Here is a 19,961-nt window from a genome sequence, read left to right as displayed (position 1 = left end):
TCTATTGTTCATTATTCATTTGTATTTCTTTTTCCAGTAATAAATGATAATTTTGCTTTATATATATATATATATATATATGCGTGTGCTGATCTTTTGTTTCATTCAAGACTATAAAAATTTAAATTATAGATTTACAATGCATGCAATTTTTTAAAAGAATTGTTTTAATCTTTGATGAGAACTTCCAAGAAAGTATTACACAAAATATGGAAAAAAAATAAAAAGAAAGATTCCATGTGGTACTTACATTATTTGTTCAATATTAATTAAAAAAATTACAGTCACCATCAACAAGAAATAAGTATTTTCTAACTACTAAACTAGAGAAAATAACTAACACTTTATTTTCAAGGAAAATAAAACTAATAACATAAACACAAAACTAAACACATCACAGGAAAACTCATTTAATTTTTAATTACATTTTCTCTAAGCTTGATATCATCAACGCAATTTTATGCAGATATTACACTGTTGCTGAAATTTTTAAGGAAAAAAAAAAGCACTATTCTAAACACATACTGAAACATAAACGTGATAAATGACTTTAAAGAGTAAACAATTTCCTGGCCTCTTTTTATTCTCTGGCACTTTTATTACCGTCCAATATTTTCCCCTTGTTTTATCCTTTCCATTCTTCCTGGAGTTGTTGAAATATTCATTTCTTGTTGTTGTTTAGATAATGTTATAACAGCCCTTTCGCTCCTAGATAAGATCATTACGTTGAACAGGGCTTATTTACGAAAATAAATTTATCTATTTTTTAACGTTTCGTAAATAAAATAAGTTTGCAGCGCACGTCATTGAAGAAAGGTAAATTATACCGGCATTTTGTTGTGCTTAAACATGTAAAATAGTTTAAAAGAAGAATGAATAATGGTTTTTACTAAAAGTTTTTGGTCTTACTCTTTTGTTTTAAAAGATTTAATTTTTAACGAAAAATAAGATATATGAAATACGTAATTGATAAAAGTGTGGTAATTGCGATGTTTTCATTATTTTTATTATTTATTTTCTTGCAAAAAAATTGTTCTTATCATTAAAAATGAATCAATATTTAAATTTTTTAATAGTAATTATTTGACTTTATATACGTTTGAACATATTTCTCTTTGACTTATATTTTTTCGCAATTTAATATTTTTTAAATTTATTATTTTAATAAAGCTTATTATCATTGTATTTTAACAAAGTACAATGATAGATATTTTAGAGTACATTGAAACTAAATATCGTTCAAATTTGCATCATCCTTAAAAAGGTGTAGCCAAACTGAGTCTAATTTCCATTCATATCTTGGTTTCCTTGGATATTAAAAAACGCTAAGACTTAAAACGTATTTATTCTAATTTTATTTAAAATTTTATGTTGGGAAGCAATTTAAATGATATTTGAGATGTATTACTGATTTTGGGTGTTCCAAAACACTCTTTCCATTTGTAACTTTTTTGTCTGTCTCTCTCAATACCCCCAAAAGCTTTAAATTTCATTGATAAGTATGAGAAATTCCGTATCCTAAACACTAAATACTTTTAAATTTTTGAAATGATTCTCTAAGTAGTGTTTGAGAAGGATCAGAAAATGTGTTAATATAGAAGTTTTTCCATTATACTGCTTATACATATGCCCAGATGGTTATTTTTCGAAACTGGGTAATTGTTCAATTAACATTTTGCTTCCTTAAATATATTGAGAAAAGGTTTTTACATGAAGTTAAAATAATTATATGCTTTATAAATAGCAATGAGTTGTTTGGTTTTGTAAAAATATAAATTTTTAACAAAAAAAACAAAACAAAAAGCACGTGAGAAGCAATTATGGGATATGATTGTTGGAAAGAGCAGGAGCAGTGCTTCTTACGTGAATTAGAAATAAATTTCCCTTGTAGCTAAATAATTTTAATAAACAACTCTTTTTTTATCGCCAGATATTCACCATGGAAAGTACTGGAAGTGTTGCTCATTTTGCGTTACCTGGTGAGAGCTTTGTGACCTAAGTCACGGAGGAGCCACACTGCCAATGATACCCATTCATAGGGTGGATCACATTCACACATTACAGAAGGCAACACACTGAGATAAACTTCCATGCTCTGACCGGGATTCAAACCTGCAGATATTGGCTTCACAGACAAGCATACTAACCGCTCAGCCACCTGCGCAGAAAAAATAATACGTATAGTAAATATATTTTTTTAAAAAAAGGATACGTTAGTAAATATACTTTTTTAAAAAAAAGAATACTTTAGTAAATATCCTTTTTTTTTGTTTTCTGCTGTTACATCAAGAAAGAATTTAATGGATGTAAGACCATACCATTAAGCCCCTAAGTAAATAACAAGGATACGTTTTTTTTATTTCAATCATATTACGAGTAAATCCAAACAACCAATAAACTGAACAGTACCTACATAAGCTAAATAAAGTTATTTCCAAATGAAGCACTTCATTTGTAACTTGAAGCAATTTTTTTGGTGGTTATATGCGGTAATTGCGCAAAATTTCGTAAACCTAGATAATATATTTATGGAGATATGGACATTTTTATTAAAAATAAATTTGTCTGTCTTACGTTTTTTTGCAATACCTTTTAAAATATTAGATAAAATTTTAAAAAATGAGTAATTTAAAATTAATTGCAGAACTATTGCTTTAGTTTTTTTTTTAAAAAATGAGCAAGATATGAGTTATTAAAGTAGTTCTTCTATACCGTGCATGCGTGGGAAATAATTTAATTAATTTTTTTCTTAATTTAGTATTGAATCGTATTTGACAACAAATAAAAAAGTTCGATTTGAGTACCTTAAAAAATCAAAAAGTGAAAACTATTTCTAAAAAAGTTTTTGTACTTTTTAAAAGAAGATCAAAATGGTAGGAGGTTTTCTACTAATTACATTTTGTACTATTCAACATTGTTTTTATTTCCCTGCAACACTTCTAATATGAAGTATTATGCGATGGATTTTGATTGTTTGCTTCAATTAAAAACTTTTAATCACTTTAACACTTTTAAACATTTTTAATTGTCTCTGAATTGCAGCACTTTTAACATCGTTAATAAATCAATATCATTGTTTAAAACTAAAGTATAGTTAGGCAGTTAGGCAATTACGCATAAAAATTCAACTGAAAATAAATACATAGTGGTACTTTAACATAATGGTACTTTATATCGATTTTTTTCTGCTTTGCAACCATATATCATATTACTGTTCTGATGAGTTTTCTACAATTTGTTTAGAAATCAAAATAGAGAAACATATTACTCAATAATTGGCTGGTTAAGAATAAAAAAATCTAGTTTTGGAGTTCTGAAAATCATGGCGATACATGAGCCATTTTGCAAAACTAGCTGGGGAAACATCAAATGCTCTTATGTAATACGATTTCAAGCATTTTTTTTAAACAAAAAGGATTTATGCTTTCAAAGAATATTTCAAAAATTTTTATGAACAAGAAAAGATGCAATTTATCACGCAAGCAAATATTTCGCAAATCATTACTTTCTGTTTGATTCTACGATTTCCAAACAAATCTTCGAAGGATTTTTCTTTCAAAACCAAAATGGATTTACGCGCGGCCGGAGTTGAAATAAAAACAAAACATAATAAAGAAAGAAGCAAAATGAAATATGAAGCGGAAGAATAGTAATAAAATGACTCTCAAAATACCGACAAACAAATGCGGTGAAAGCGAAAAATGGGAATCGTTAGAATAATGACAGTGAAAAATGGTACCCAAGTGAAAAATGAAAGAGTCGAAAAGGGATTTATAGCGTGAGGGAAATAAACAATAGATGTGACATTGTTAAGTTAAGGACATTTTTCCTTTTCATTTGTTTTTAACGGATTTAACGAATTTTTGGATTTGCACTTGTTTGATGCAACATAGGCGTAAAACTAGGAAACGTTTGACAATTGTTATCCTTTTTTATCGTTTTGTAGTTATAGTAACTCGGCAATGCATTTTTTCAGTTCCTTTTATCGAAGTTAGAATAAGTTTGGGAACAGTAGCATTAGTTATTAGTTACATTAATAAAAGTATCGGTAAAAACTGTTCTTTATGAAACCTAAATAAATTATTATTTAAATAAAAAAGTGAAAAATGAAAATAAATAGGTTACGTAAGTAATTTAGAAATATTACATTCTCCGTATTTTTTTTTTTCCTTTTGCAACTTTAAAATAAATGGCAAAATTAAAAAGTACCTACATTTACTAGTATTACGCTAGCCATTTTTATCGCTCACAAAGAAAAAAAAAACATAATTTTGGTTAGTAAAACTGAAGTGTAATGTATTTCCATTTTTCAGTTAGTTATTTTCCCGCTTACATAGTAACGGTTTACCAGATGGGTTTACCAGATTACCAGACGGTTTACCAGATTTACCAGATTTACCAGACCATAACGGTTTACCAGATTATGGTTCTTATAACCACACATTTAGTAAATATAAAACTGAAAAATAAATTTAACACGAAAATTTCTTTTGTGCCATGCTCTGGGAAATTATGATTAAATCCTAAATTTTGAGTTTACTAAATTCTATCACGTGTTATAACATTATATATCATGGCTCATTTAGAAACAAATAATAACCAAAATTCAAAAGAAAAAATAATTACCAGAAATACGATAAATTTAACCATATGCTGGTAGTTTTGATCATGCTTTTTTCTCAGTGTATATTTGTAACAAAAATTTGCAACAAAAATTTCACAAGAATTCGTAACTTTTTTATAATATTTCTTTATAAAAATTTGTTTAAAATGCTTTATTTTTTTTTAGAATTTTTTGAAAATAAATACTTTTTCTTATAATTATAAATTTAATTTATAATGCACTACTATAACAGCTAACAACTACATCTTAGAAGAATGCAATTTCATGAAATTCTGCCAAACACAAAGCAATTCTTCTGCAGACTTAATTACTGAAAAAATCAGTGCGCGATTGATTATTCTTGTTGTACGTTCATCATTTCTATGGAATAAGCAGTATCTATTTTCTGAGAATCAACTGAGATTTTCAATGTTGATCCCTACTGCAGTGGAGAACATGAATTTCTTATATCAAAAGGTTTTGAAGACATATTGAATATATTTGAGACAGGATTGTATCAAAATGGAGTAAAATGTGCATTAAAATAATTATAGCATGCGGTTAATATTCGTTTATTATTTAAATAAACAATAGTTCTATATAATATCTAAGGTCAATGAGCCAAAGTTGCCATAAAAAAGCGAATTAAACTACACAGTATCTAAGGGAACGTAGAAAAAGCAATATTGTTTTATATACAATAATGATTTTAAATAAACCAAAAATAGGTACAAAATTCTTCTTTTCTATAGCAAAATCCATTTCTGCCTTTATACAATTCCATTATAATTTATCCAACATACACGTTCAACTTCTGTAATGTCTTGTGGCAAAATATCATTCAAATTGAATTAAAAAATTTCGGTTTTCATTAAAAATTTGAACTGACTGGTTACTTTAAATTTTTTGATATAAAATAGTTTTAAATTTTAAGGATGCATGAAAACCAACCTGCATTCTTCTAACTACGGAGTATATGAAATTTCTGCGACTACTAATGGAATTTGAAATAGATTTTCCAATGCATTTTTCGATTACAATACCGTAATATGGGTTTAATGATGGCTTTTTTAACCCAAACAAAAAGTCTTTCATGTTTCATATTCATCAGTGTCGACTGATATTGTCAAAGAGAAATATAATGAACATGCCCATTAGTTTTTCATGAAACTTTCCAAAACGTGCAATCTCGCCTTTCCACTGAACGTTCTGTAACATACTTGTATTGAAGTTCTGTTTTCATTCACTTGAAATATCTTCAGCATTCAAAAAGGGCGATTTTCCAGAATTTTTTCTTCTTCGTGTTGAACATTTATTGATTATTTGAATATGTTTCAATAAAACGTTAAAAAATAATTGTATTCAATCTTAAAAACTGATATTATATTTTACGTAATTTTGATTTTTTGTTGACCTGAGAACTGCCACTAAACTGTGATGACTTATTTATAAACAAAAAGTATTAGCTCAATAACCAATTATGGTGAATGATAATGCTTATTATTATCATTAAAAACACCATTTTAAAGATGGAGTCATTCAAGTAGAACACGTTACTTAGATAAATACAACAAATAGCATGTTCTATTTTAATGAGTCTCTCAAAGATAGTTTTATTTTATTTTTATAACCGTCGTTGAACAGCCGACCCAATTTCATGGGTTTACGACTACTTACGTTCAACTCCGTAGCCTTGTAATTTTGAACCAATCCAGAAGACAAGGAAACTCCTGGATCAGTACCCCCAGAGGTATTGATTTGTTGTGGGAACATGGAGGACTTTGAGACTCGACAGATTTAACGTGCATCAGTCACCATTTACTACACGGGGAGTCTTCGGCCGGCGAGGATCGAACCTACGACCTCTTGGATATGGGCCCAGCGCCCTACCGATCTCAAAGATAGTTAACATTTTTAGGAATGACGATGGAAAAAATAGATGACAAAAATATACAGTATAATTTTTATCATTCTTCTGCAAAAATGGCTCACGCAGAATAAAAGAAAAATAATAAATTTTTAGTCATATTATTGTCTTGAGCGATCATTCATATACTAAATTCACTTATTATTTTACGACCATTTAAATTTTAATTTTATAAAAAATATCAGACGCAAATTACTAATTGAAGAATAATTTAGATGATTGCGATTATGATTATAATAGATCGATTACGATGTTTCGACAAAGAAATCAGATTGAAATATAGAAATATAAAAATGATAAATTTAAAGAAATGGTTAGATACGTTTTATCGAAATTTAAAATAAATAATAAATCTAACAATCATAAAAAATAATTGCAAATAGCTCTTCTAAACCAGATTTAATAGCAATCAAATTAATAGTTTAGAAACTTTCAAAATTTCAACGCTTTAGTACACATTGACTCGTGACTTAGAGCTGTTTGAAAACTTTTCTCTCACATCTATTAAGCACGGACCATGTATACCAACAGAAAAGTCAAATATTGGTATTAATTAGGAAGCCTAGCTTTACAAGCGGTTTGTTAAGCTTTTAGCTACAGTTTCACAGGTCAGAAACACTTAAAGTCAAGACAAAGTTTCTTAGTCTGATAAGAATGTTCGAAAGCTATAAATTTTCTCGGCAAAAGACTCTAAACGTCAACATGAATTGGTAGTTCAGGAAAAAATCTCGACTTAGGTCGTTAACTTCGTAGCTAACAGAAATCTTATTTGATAGTTGCATTTAAAAAGAAAGAGTTTAGTTAAAAAAANAGCACAAAATCTGGTAGTTTAATTGGCGATTTGGTTGCTTAACTTTTATTTTATATTGTCGGTTTTTCGTAATATATATATATATATACATAAAGAGAGAGAGAGAGATATAATATCTGATATCTAAATACCCTTTCATCACACGGAGTGAAAAAGATAACCAGTAAATTAGTACTGAACAAAACTACAAATTCAAGCACAGAATTGAAAGGAACGAGCCAATGCAGTTCAGTTTTATTTATTGTTATATTTTTCCTTTCGTGTAACTTTATCTTATTAGATTTGCAAGACACGTTTTTAATTTTTAATTGTTTATCCCCTCAAAATAAAGTCAAATGAATTTGAAATCATGTATTCAGTATCATTTGGCATGATGTCGTTGCTTGAAACCATATATGAAAACGTTTTTAAAAAAAAGTAACGGGAAAAAAGTTCTTATTTTTAAAAGTAACGAGTAAAAAGTACAAGTACTAAACAAAAAAAGTAACGATTTATAAGTACACATCTAGGAAATCGAAAATTCGAAATAGCCTAAAATTTTATTGAATAATATTCTTATATTCTTTAAAGTTTTTGAAAAAATGTTGTTATTCATTTAATTATTTTCAATTTTGAAAGTTATGGACATTGATTTATTTTTAAGTTCGTAAGAATATTATAATATAATTTTGTAATATAATCGTATAATATAATTTTAAAATCAAATGTAATTCAATTACCTTGTGCGACAAATTTGATAAACATTATAACTTATTTGATAAACATTATAACTTATGTTATAAAATAAATTTTAAAAAAATGCATTCATATACAGGAAACCCCTATAAATTCAATAAACTGCAAATTATATTTTGTTTTTAAATATAATTTTTTTTTATTTTAAGATATTTCATAATGGCAATTTTTGGATTTGTAATAGCGATGTGCAATACTAAATCCACTCATAATCAAAAATTATGAACGAAAGTTTTATTTTAAAATTTCATGATAAAACTAATACGTTTACGTAATAGTATATATGTTACGTTTAATATAATGAAAAAAATATATTTTGTTGCAAAATGAAAAAAATTATAATATTTCAGATTTTTTTAATGCATACTACAGTTCCATTAAATAAAGCACTGTTTTTATAATTTAATATACTTTAACGTTAAAAAATGTAAACTTTGTGCCAAAATGTTTTGTAATACGTAGTAATATTAAATTAGTTAATTATATTTTTAAAAAAAAACATTCAATGCGCACACATTGTTAGCAAATTTCTTAATTAACACATTTAAATAAATGAAAAATGTTTCAAATAAATATAAAACGTAATTTTATAAATAGAAAATAATTAGATATTAAAATATTACTTACTTTNAAAAAAAACATCCAATGCGCACACATTGTTAGCAAATTTCTTAATTAACACATTTAAATAAATGAAAAATTTTTCAAATAAATATAAAACGTTATTTTATAAATAGAAAATAATTAGATATTAAAATATTACTTACTTTTTTCAAAAATCTTCTTAAACGTAGTTTCATAAATAAGGAATCTCAATCTATGCACATTAGTCCAGGTCTCCACGAATAAAAAGAGAAACAGCGTTTTCTTCGTTTCTTCTTTATGGTTACTTTTTGGAGGAGTAGCAAAAACCAAAATAAATCAATGTATCTTTGTGTCAATAAGACTTCAAACATACAGTTCGTTTGTTATTTAAACAAAACTATTTTCTAAGAGGAAAAAAAGCAAGTCCCCTTCAAAAAAAAATTTCCACCCCATACGGTGATAACAGTATTCATATGGGCATTTGTTCATTCCAACCCCCCAAAACTTAACGGTACTGTTGAAGATTATTTCTTAGAATTTCATCAAACAGTTTGACTTGAAACTTCAAAATTTAACACAGAAAGACGTTTTAGTGTTTGTAGAAGGATGCCACTGTAACTATCATTCACATTCAGATTCTCACAGAGATAAGGATTCAGGTATCAAGATAAGATTCAGGTGTTAAAATAGCCTGTTCACGGATGTCAGAATAATTACAGCCTTCACACATTTGAAGGTTGGATGATTTATTTTTCTTAAAATCGTATACGTTCATTATACTTGGTTTACAGAATTTCAAAGCGCACTTCTTACCATTCTGAAACTTTTTCTTGAGATGAAAACCACCGGTATTCAAAATCTTTGCTAGTCATGTCATCCTTTATCACAGGCAATTTTCAGATGATGAATAATGACTGTTCTGGACGCACAATTCTGGAGAACACTCCACTCACAATGAAGCAGTCAAAAAAGATCAAGAGAGCTGTCTTTTCCCTTTCAGGAATGACAATTTTAAAAGGTCAAGATATTTAAACACGAAATTAGCTGTGAATGCATATATATTGCACATTAATTTTATAAATTAAAAAAACATAAACATTTTTTTTTAAATTTAATATTTTTTTTTTAGAAAGCTTACCGAGTTTTAGAAAAAAGTAACTATTTCATTCAACATTTCCTTTACAAATACTTGTACTTTTTCCCTAAAAAAGTAACGAAAGTACAAGTAAAAGTACGTATTTTTTACCCCCTGAAGACGTCGGCTTCGGTGGTCGTATTTTTGTTTTATTTCATTTGTTTTGTACGTATTTTTTACTTGTACGTACTTTTTACTTTTCTGCGGTACAAGTAACGAAAGTAAAAATACTGCCACATATGTTTGAAACAGGACATTTCGGTCCCGTTAACTTTCCTTCCCTTGCCATTCGTTTCGCTCTTTTAGATACCAAATTTCCAAATAATAATCGCGAATAATAATTATAGAAATACCAAATTTGCAATTCACTGCTTGTAATGATTATTATATTTATTTCATTAGTCTTTGGCTTATACTTATTATTTAGCCGTTTTTAAAAAGTGCGTAACTTGAAGAGCAGAACTAATTACAGATTTGAAATGCCCACACCCGTATTCCGTAAGATGAACAATTTAAATAAATGCGAAAAAAAATTTATCCTGTTGGAAAAATTTATAAATAATGGGATTTTGCGTAAAAGTTGCGACAAACTTCTATGGAAATTAAGGCGCATAATCAGGATTGAAATTACATATGAACCCATGCCCGGAAACTTCATACTTGCTTTTTCCAATTATGACCCGTTCATAAGCAAACGAAAAAACATTTCATAATAGTGAAGCACATTAGCGGAGCATGGTGACATTTCCGAGTAAGGAATGTTAAGAAATTTTAATGCAGATGATGTGCCCTGATTCCCCTAGAAGCGTGTTGTAAAATTTAAGCGACGTCACGTTATGTATAACGTATTTAAACTTGTACATTTCTGCAAAAATCAGACTAAAAATTTAATTAAAGAAACTGTTACTGGGAGAGAGAAACCGTTTGCTGTTTTCAAATCAGTTTTGAGTAAGAAAGTATTTAAAATCTGTTAAAAAATATCAGGCAGCAGAAAATAAATGTTCTCCAGTGTCATATAACATCGTTTGTAAGTATGATAGTATCTTTAATTCTAAAATATCTTATTATTGTTATATAGGTAGGGAATTATTTTTTGGACAGTTTTAGAAACAAAAATAAAACTTCACTTTAAATACATTGTCGTTTATACACATTTTTGGTATACGTTTTTCTTCGAATTGTTTTTTTTCATCATTATATCAACTTCATTTAAGTGGTAGTTCTGAACAATAATATAGGAAGTAATCTGGGAAAAAATACTGGAAGATTTTTTTAATTTTATTGCACCGGTCTAAAATCTTAACAGTTCTATAATTATTTATTAAGCAAATGGTAGCCATTGACTATTAGGTCATTAGGCTTAAATCTTAACAGTCATTTTTTTTGTGTTTCCTGAAAATTTTAATTTTTGGCTGATCACGCAACTTTTTTGCACTAGAAACTCAAACTCTTAAATTATATCTTCTGTCTCCATTACTTTCGGTGATTACTTTATTGCGTCAATGAACTTCGAAATTAAATCTACTAAATATCGCATTCACGTAAATATGTATTTCACTTATTCAGTGTTTAATTTATAATCTATTAAAATTGAATATCAGAGAAAATTATTTTAATCTGTAGCAGCTGATGAAAAGCATGTAATATTAAATTTATGTGATAATACCTGGGAGTTAACTTTTAATATATTTATAAATTGAAGGCAGAATAGTTAAAGTCATAGTTATTATCGCTGTATATTTTTAACGGGGAGATCTTCAATCACGGAAATATATTGTTAACATTGTACTAATCTATGATTAATGACTGATAATGGTAAATTAAAAATGATTTATTCATAATTTTAATCGGGAATTCTCGTGTAATGCTAAAAGTTTATTGTAATTATTAAAAAATATAATTGAAACTTCAACGAAAATCTTAAATAAACAATTGCGCAAATTGGGATATTTTTTATTGAGTTATTATCTAATTATTTTTTCATATCTGTCCATAAATTAATATAAAACGCTTAATGCTTTTTGTATTACTATAATAATTTACTAAAATGTAAATAAAATCTTTAAAAAAAACTATAATTCAATTTTTAATACTTTTTTAGGCATTTAGAATTATTTATTCATGTTTTTCTGAAAATTTAGTTACGCAATTGCTTTAACATTAACTTATTGATAAATTTTATAAAAACATCTTATTTTTGTTAGATCACCATGTGATTTAACTTGAACATTGAATGTTAATTGGTTGGATAACATTAATTTAATGTGTTCTTCTCTTAATCCTGTTAGTTGATAGGATATAGATGTTCACGCAATCAAAGTTTATTTTACATGTAGTTTTACTTAACTATAGTGAATTTATTTGCATGCAATTATAAAGAGTATTTCATTGGAAAACTTCAAAAATTTTGTTGGCTTCAGAAGAACATAAGAAATTTTAAGTTTATATAGTGACATGGCTCACTGAAAGATATAATTATACTACCAGGACCAGTAGCACATATGTTGAAAAGGCCCAGGATTCCATGTAAACATTGTTCCAAATTACAACATTCATATTCGTATTTTTCATTTTTTAAACTTTAGAAATAAGTTTCTACCAAAAAAATTGGCCTTTTATCTTTAAGAAAATGTCAATTAGCTACCAATCTACCATATTAAGGTTTGTGAATGGAACTACAATTGGTGTTTAACTTCCAATCATTATGATAGAAAAAATACTTGAAAACTTAATAATAAAATAATGTTCTCTGACATGTGCCAAGAAACTGGATGTGGGTACAAACTCAACAGATAGTTCCTGCTGTTACAGGAATAAATTTGCAGATGTTTGTGATCTGTGTCAGGTAATACTAGAAATGGTCCGGCATGATTTTAAATTTGTCCTTGCACTTTGAATGTTGGCATGTAATTCTCGCACCTGATAAGTGTATAACTGAATGGAATCTCTTGGTAATATGAATTGTACCAGTGTACGTTCATTTTGGTTGGTTGACCTGATATCAACGTTGATATTTAGTTGGTTGGTGAAATTATCACTTTTCCTCCAGCTGTTTCATTCTTAAATGTGAGGGCACTAAAAAACGCATATAATTGATCAATTTTTACAATGACGGCTGTTGGATGGAGACCATAATTATAAATTGAATCGTTGGGAAACTCTCTAAGATTTGAATAAGTCTATTGATGACGCCAGAATGGAGAAGTTACGTTCACGATCGGTTCCCATTCTTGCTTTCCGTTTCATATGAACGGGATTTCGAAGTAATTGCTCGATCGGTTACCAGACTTTTCTTTTCTTACTTAGATGTAATGCATTACAGACAAACATACAGGAACACCAGTTTTTTTTCTAAAAAAGGGTAGATTTGTTCTTGAGCGATTGAGGTTTCGGTCGACTAATAGCGCTCCACTAATAACTTGTTTAAGGAGCAGTTTTCAAAATACTAATTCGGTAAAAACTCCAATAAACCACATAAACTACTAACGTTGATTTTACTGGTACTCACCACTACTTTACACGTACTAAAGAACCAAAGATACGTAATTGTAATAAACGTGCTTAAAGCTCTCGTTGTAACTAAGTTTTCATTAATAGGAGCTCTAAGTTAAAAAAGAATCATCTGCAATTTCAATTGCAAAAAAGCGTAACGTTAATCCTATGAGAATCTTCGTTTTTCGCACACGCCGCTCGAATAACTTGTTGTAGAATGTCCTAATGCCAACCTTCGTGTAGCGAACTATGAGTATGCTAAATTTTATGGCTCTCAATCAAGTGGTTTAGGAGTCAATAAAGGAGAAAGACAATCCAATCTATTGTTATTTATATAGATGTGAACATTTGTAAAGATGCTTGTATAATACACCTATAACAATAAAGTCATTACCAAACCTTTTGTATACCTTGAATAGGTAATTAAATGCGTAATTTTAAAAATTTATTTTAGTTTGTGAAACTTTATTTCTGGCGTTTCATAAATTTAGCTATGCAGCGGAGAAACACGGTTTGCAAAACAAAATAAAAACATGCACTACATTTTTTAAAGAAATCTGGTGTTTCAATATTCCATTTACATAGGAAGTTTGCCACTCCAACGTATCTGAAAATTTAATTTACATTTCTCTTTCAAAGAAAAAGAAAGTTCGAGAAGTTGAAGGAAAGAAAACTGTTTTGGAAATGTTTATGTTGAAGGTTGAAATTAAAATTTAGGGCTTTTTTCTAGGGAAAATGGAAATAAAATAAATAATGCTGGAGCATATATAATTCAAAATTTTGTGATTATTAGCTCATTTTATTCCTTATTTTTTTGGATCTTAAAGTTAAAGTAAATATCAATAGCTTGTGTAAAGTGTCGACGATAAAAATGATTAAGAAAACATCCAGAGTAACTCGCATAAATGTATTACAGTTAATTATATTTCTAATGTTTTGCGAAGATTATTAATGGAGCTTTTAATTTTTTCTCTCAAAAATACGTTAGACCTTTTATGATACTTATGAAACTTAAATGCCTTAAATTATTCGAAGATTCTATACTTCATTCTAATTAAATAATAAAAAAAATATCAATAGTTAGTCGAAAGTATCAGTGTATCTTGCATTAAAGGTATTAGAGTTAATCAGTTTCCTATTATTCTGTACAGTTTAGCCTTGAAACAAGCAGATTTTTATTTAAAAAAAATCAAATTACAATACTTTTGAATCTAAAATGCCTTGGAAATATTTTGCGATGCAACATTTATTTTTATAAAAATAAGAAATAACATTGAGTAGAAACTGAGGAAAAACTGAGTAGCTTATATTTAAAACCATGTTGGAGCTAAACTGTTCAATCTAGAAACTGTTTGATTTAATCAAGATATTCATGGTTTTGTTGTGTACAAGGCATCATACCGGAAAATTCATAGATGTACTGCTTTTTTCACAAATGATTTTTTTTCAAAAGCCCAAAAGTCAAATCGACCGGTCTTACTCCACAAGCATGATAGCTCTATTTGACGCTCAGAAATGCTAGAATATCAGTCAAAAGAACATTTCCATTCCATATGATAATTTAATGAAATAATTCAAGTAATTTACATGTTATGTAATATGTAATTTTCCTCATCTTCCACTGCACCGTAACTTTCGAGGGCGCAGCATTTCGTAGGGGTTTCATAAAGGGGGTGGAAGAACCACGCATTACGTAATCGTACCCCAAGGGTGGAAATTATCGAAATGCAGAAGAATAGTGTTATTTTTGGACTAAATCCTCATTGTTTGTTAGGGTATGATGATACTCAATAAGGACATGGGCAAGAAAATTTCTGTAACTGTTATGACCATTAAATACGACATCTTTAAAAACATAAACAAAAAAAACATTAGAGAGTTGTCATAGTAAGAAGTAAATTTACTCATCCCTGGCCAGGAGGGCCATGAGTTGGAATTTGATATCTCGCAGAAACGATAGGACCACGAACGGGAAATTCAGTCACTCGGGGTAAAGTCCCAAGTCACGTGGGACAATGAGCACCACTACAACATCGATGAGCAAATGACGAAGGAAAATGAGTCTAGAGCCAACTGGACGGCGTCGTCAAATCTGCTGCAGACGGGAAGGACCAGCAGCAGTGAGTGTCCTGAACACCGAGGTTCGGAGGAACGGAAAGGTTATGAACCTGTAAACTTTTATTGAAAAAACAACACAATTACAGAGGTAATAAAATCAGCTTTAACATTAAAAGCAGTTAAAATAGAGTGATTTTACATCACAAATAGGAGAATGGCTAAAAAGGCTCTAAATTCCGGAACGGTCACAATCGGAAGCGAGTTTTACACTTGATTTTTCTCTCTGGCCCATTGGATGGACAGCTAAGCTGCCAGACGCTATGAGTATGGAATTACTGCATACTTCCTTGCAATAACCGCATGAACTCTTAGCTCACAGGTGGCTTTCTTATGTCCCGTCTCACCACAGTTAGCGGAAAACCATATGATTCAGCCATATGACCGAAGGCAAAGTGTTAGGATCTCTTTTACACGCATGTATTTCCAACCAAGACCAGAAAGTCTGCGTCTTTTCTTGTTAAATGCTTTTGGCTTCATCTCTATTACCCAGTGAGTGTTTTTACGACAAACTATGGAGAAAAACCCTTCAAAGTCTGATTCATAAAGTTCCTTATTGACTTGTTTAAATTTCTTTTTTAAGTCTTCCTCCCTTTCAAATTCATCGACCTCGTACAAAATCAAAGGATGGTTTCCTTTTTCAACTTTAATCAAAATGCCTCCATATTTTGTTTTACTTAGCTTTTTGATGCCTAACTTTAATTCTGATAGGCTAATTTTTCATTCAGAACTTGTTCGGCGTCAAGGTCATTGCCTTTACTCTTGGGTTTTAATGGATACAGTTCTCAACTGCTGGTCTGATCATGCTAGCACCTCCGAGGGATTTTAGGACATCTGTGTAGGATTTTAGCTGTCTCTTTCAATTTTTACTGCGTTTGATCGTGATGCCCAAAGCTCTCTCCGCTTCGTGTTGCAAAACCCTTGCATAGGACAGAACCTCTTTCTGTCAGATGAATATATCGCTAAATTCGCACGCTATTGTGAGCAGTTGGTAAACCTTGCCGAGATTCCTTATTTTCCTCTGATTTTGAGCTGTTAGTCTAATCAGTTTCTCTCGCAAAAAAGTATCAGATGTGACCCATTCTTTCTGCGATTCCTCAAAGGAGTCCATCTTGGACATCCTCCTCTTCCACATCACTCATAGACGTTAACAATAAGGAATTTGAGTTGTTTGAAACAATTAGAATCAATCGAATGTGCTTTGTTTAAAAATACGTCGAAAAAATTCTTGCCAAACAGTATCAACAGCAATTTCAACAAACCAATTCTGAAGTTTCCTGATCCCTCCTTCTGCGTTAGCAGCAGAAGACGTTTTACTTTCGTGATTCATGGTATTTGCAAGTGCTGAAGATTTTTAATAGCTACCCTGTCCTACCTTCTTCTGTTTAAAAATAAATTTTTGCTAGTTCTATGAGCATGCATATTAAAATTTTTAAATACAAATGTTAAACAAAATTTTTTTATTAAATATAATTTAAATAGTTAAATGTATTATATACTTAACGTTTACAAGATTTAAGTAATTAATTTCCTGAATTAAATAACAAAAAATACAGTTATGTTGTCATATTTTTATATTTATCATTGTAAAAAAACATTGCCGTGATTTGCATTTTGTAATTTTATAATCAAATATTTATATTTATGTTGTTTCAAATTAGATAGTAAATGTAAGTGCGTTATTCAGTTTATTACTTGAAATAAATATGACTTACTCTATTTTCTCGCTAAACTGCGACTTAAGGATATTGACTAACTAACAGCTTGACTTCAATCAATAACTCAATAGCTTTTAATGACTTTTCCTAAGACGAGTTATTAATTACTCACGACTGGCAAGGAAATTAAATTTCCTCGCGAATGGTAGAGTCTCTGCCTTTTAGCCCTTACTTTATATTGGTAATTAAGAGTCTTTTTTATTACGCCATTCTGTATTTTATTATTTTAGAAAAAGCTATTTACGTTCTTTTTCCTTCTAAATTTTTCTACAAAGAGTTTTCAAATTTATTCATTAATCTTTTATCAGCAAAAATTTAATTTTCAGAAGTTAAATTATTAAAACAATTGCTCTCCTAACCAAACTATGTGTATCATATAGCACAAATTGCAACTACTGCTTTCTTGGAGGAATCTAAAATCCAATTTTATTGAAAAAATGCATGTTTTTTTCAGAGAAAGTACACTTTTATATCTGATTTCATAACTTAAAATGTCATCTGCTCCAAATAATTACATATTTGAGGTTACCCTCTCAAGCCTTTCAGATTGAGTATTAAAACGTGAAGATCCGATCATTAAATCAAAGGTTATTTAGGGTGTTCTGTTTTTTTGGAGCACTTTACGTATGGTCTTCTTATGTGTGAATTGCTCTTTTGAAGCAAAATACCCTGACCAATACGTAATTATAATGTTATCTATTCAGAGAGTATATTATCTGACATCTGAAAGGTATATATTTTCAAAGTGAAATTCTAAACAACGAAGTGACGCCAAAATAATTACTGTTCTTCTTACAGTGTAACTCTGTTTGTCCATGTAACAGTGTTTAATTATCTTTTTTGTACTTGGAATCTACCCATTCAAAAATTTTTATCTTTGTACTTGAAATATTTTAGAGAAATTTCGAAAGACGAAAACGTAAAATTAGCTTTAAACAACACTAACTTTCTACCGCTACCCTGACTTAACTATTGAGACCATAATTCACAGTTGCCATAATTAGGACCATAATTCACAGTTGGGACCATAATTCACAATTCATCAAAAGGTATATACGAAATCGAAGCATGATATGCTTATTCAGAGAAAGTATGTTTGTGTGTCGTATTCATAATTTAAGTATTCATATTTGTATGTCTTATTCTAATGCATTACCTAATGAAATAGTTCTTATTTTAATGAGTAAGCTTTTTTATTTAGATTTCGCGAAGTAATTATCACCAGCACTAACAATAGATATAATAAAGGTATACATTTTGAGGGTAATGAATACTTTCATTAAAATCTGTTGAGTAATTACGAAAAATATTGCAGGCTATAATTATAAAAGTCTTATTTAGAAAAACAACTTTAAAATCTTTCAAATCAATGGACAGTCTGTTAAATCAAGTTCTAGAGATTTTAAGCAAATGAATGAATCTGCTCTCAGTTGAACCTTATTTTTCTATAATTTGAGAGTTTTTTGAAGTGAAGTCAGTTTGTCTATATTCATAAACATAAAACCTCTTTAATGTCAAAAACCCCATATGAAACAAATAAATATTTTTAACACTTTAGACACCCAATTAAGAATGAGAAGAACTATATGCTTTTAGGAAAGGACACTGTAAAAAATTCTTCATCAATACGGAAAAAAGTAAGGGCACAAGGAATCTAATATGCCTACTGTAAAATTACTGAATCACTGTAATTTAATAAATATTTTTGAAAAAATAACTGTAAAACATTTTACGGAGAAAATGGATTGTACGGATGATGCACTAAGGTGCCAGTATTTTTACCGTAAATTGATCGAGAATATTTAAGAGTGAGTGGGCTTTCTTTAATCAGAAATTAAAAATTTCCCATTTAGACATAGTTAGTTAAACGATACCATTTTTTTTTAGAAAAATATGTTTTTTAAAGTGTTGATAAAAATACATTCAATAAAGAGTTATTTTTATAAAAGAAAACTGGTGCTAAATTTTCTAAGTAAACTAAATTATTTAATTAAACTAAAAACTAAATTTTCTGGTGCTATTTACAAAATATAGAATCTTATTTCTTTTACCAAATATGTATAGTTTTTTTCCGTTTTCAAAATGTTTATCACTTGAAAAAACATCAAAGGATAAATATAAAGGGATATAAAAACAATCTAAAGACCTTACGTATTTTCTATCAATAAACGATTTAGTTTCTAACTCTTTGCTTAGGTGTTTCGTGACTCGTTTTAAATCACCCGCGCCATTAAAAGTGTGTACTACACGAGTCGACTTCTCTAACAAGGTTAAGCTTCCATTTCTCTTGTTACATTGTATAAATCTTCACAGCTTTCTTCTTCTTTCCGACTTTCCAAGAAAGCAAGCAATTAAGTAAGTGAGAAGAATTTTCTTGAACTTGCTTCCGCTTCCAAATAGCATGCCCGCTAAGTAGATTAAGAAGAAACTTACATTCAGGCAGAGAAGGGACTTCGCATTCAGTTCTGCATCCATATTTCTTGACTATAAATGAGTTTAACAAGCTGCTTGTGCAAGAAAATATTCTTTTTGTCGTAAATTTTGTTTCTTATCTTGAATGCTAGATACATTTTCTTTGTCTTTACCTTCAAAATGCGTTATTATTCTGGAATTGGAATTCAAATGATTTGTAATGAAGGGAAATCTAGATCTCGTAAATAACTGGAAGAAATAATGTCCCGAGCCTATTAAAAGTGGAATCAGCTTAGAGATTTTAATAATAGATGCATACAGTTGTTCAGAAATTTACCTTTATTTATACACCATTAGTGAAATAATTTTTGCATTGTTTTATTCCAGTATTTCACGTGAAAAATGCTTTATTTTCAATGTTTCATGAT

The 19,961-nt window shown here is 29.1% G+C and overlaps 1 long non-coding RNA gene across 1 annotated transcript; it reads right to left on the bottom strand.

The window, feature by feature from the left end:
* Nucleotides 1–324: 324 nt before the first annotated feature.
* LOC122271851 (uncharacterized) lies at nucleotides 325–9,229 on the bottom strand. The gene is made up of 2 exons (XR_006226642.2): nucleotides 8,844–9,229; nucleotides 325–2,158 (listed from the first exon to the last, which is right to left on the bottom strand). It is a non-coding gene; the product is annotated as an uncharacterized lncRNA (long non-coding RNA).
* Nucleotides 9,230–19,961: the final 10,732 nt, after the last annotated feature.

This window comes from Parasteatoda tepidariorum, chromosome 5, assembly GCF_043381705.1.
Source record: "Parasteatoda tepidariorum isolate YZ-2023 chromosome 5, CAS_Ptep_4.0, whole genome shotgun sequence".
In the NCBI taxonomy this organism is placed as follows: Eukaryota; Metazoa; Arthropoda; class Arachnida; order Araneae; family Theridiidae; genus Parasteatoda; species Parasteatoda tepidariorum.
This window is presented reverse-complemented; position numbering and strand designations above follow the sequence as displayed.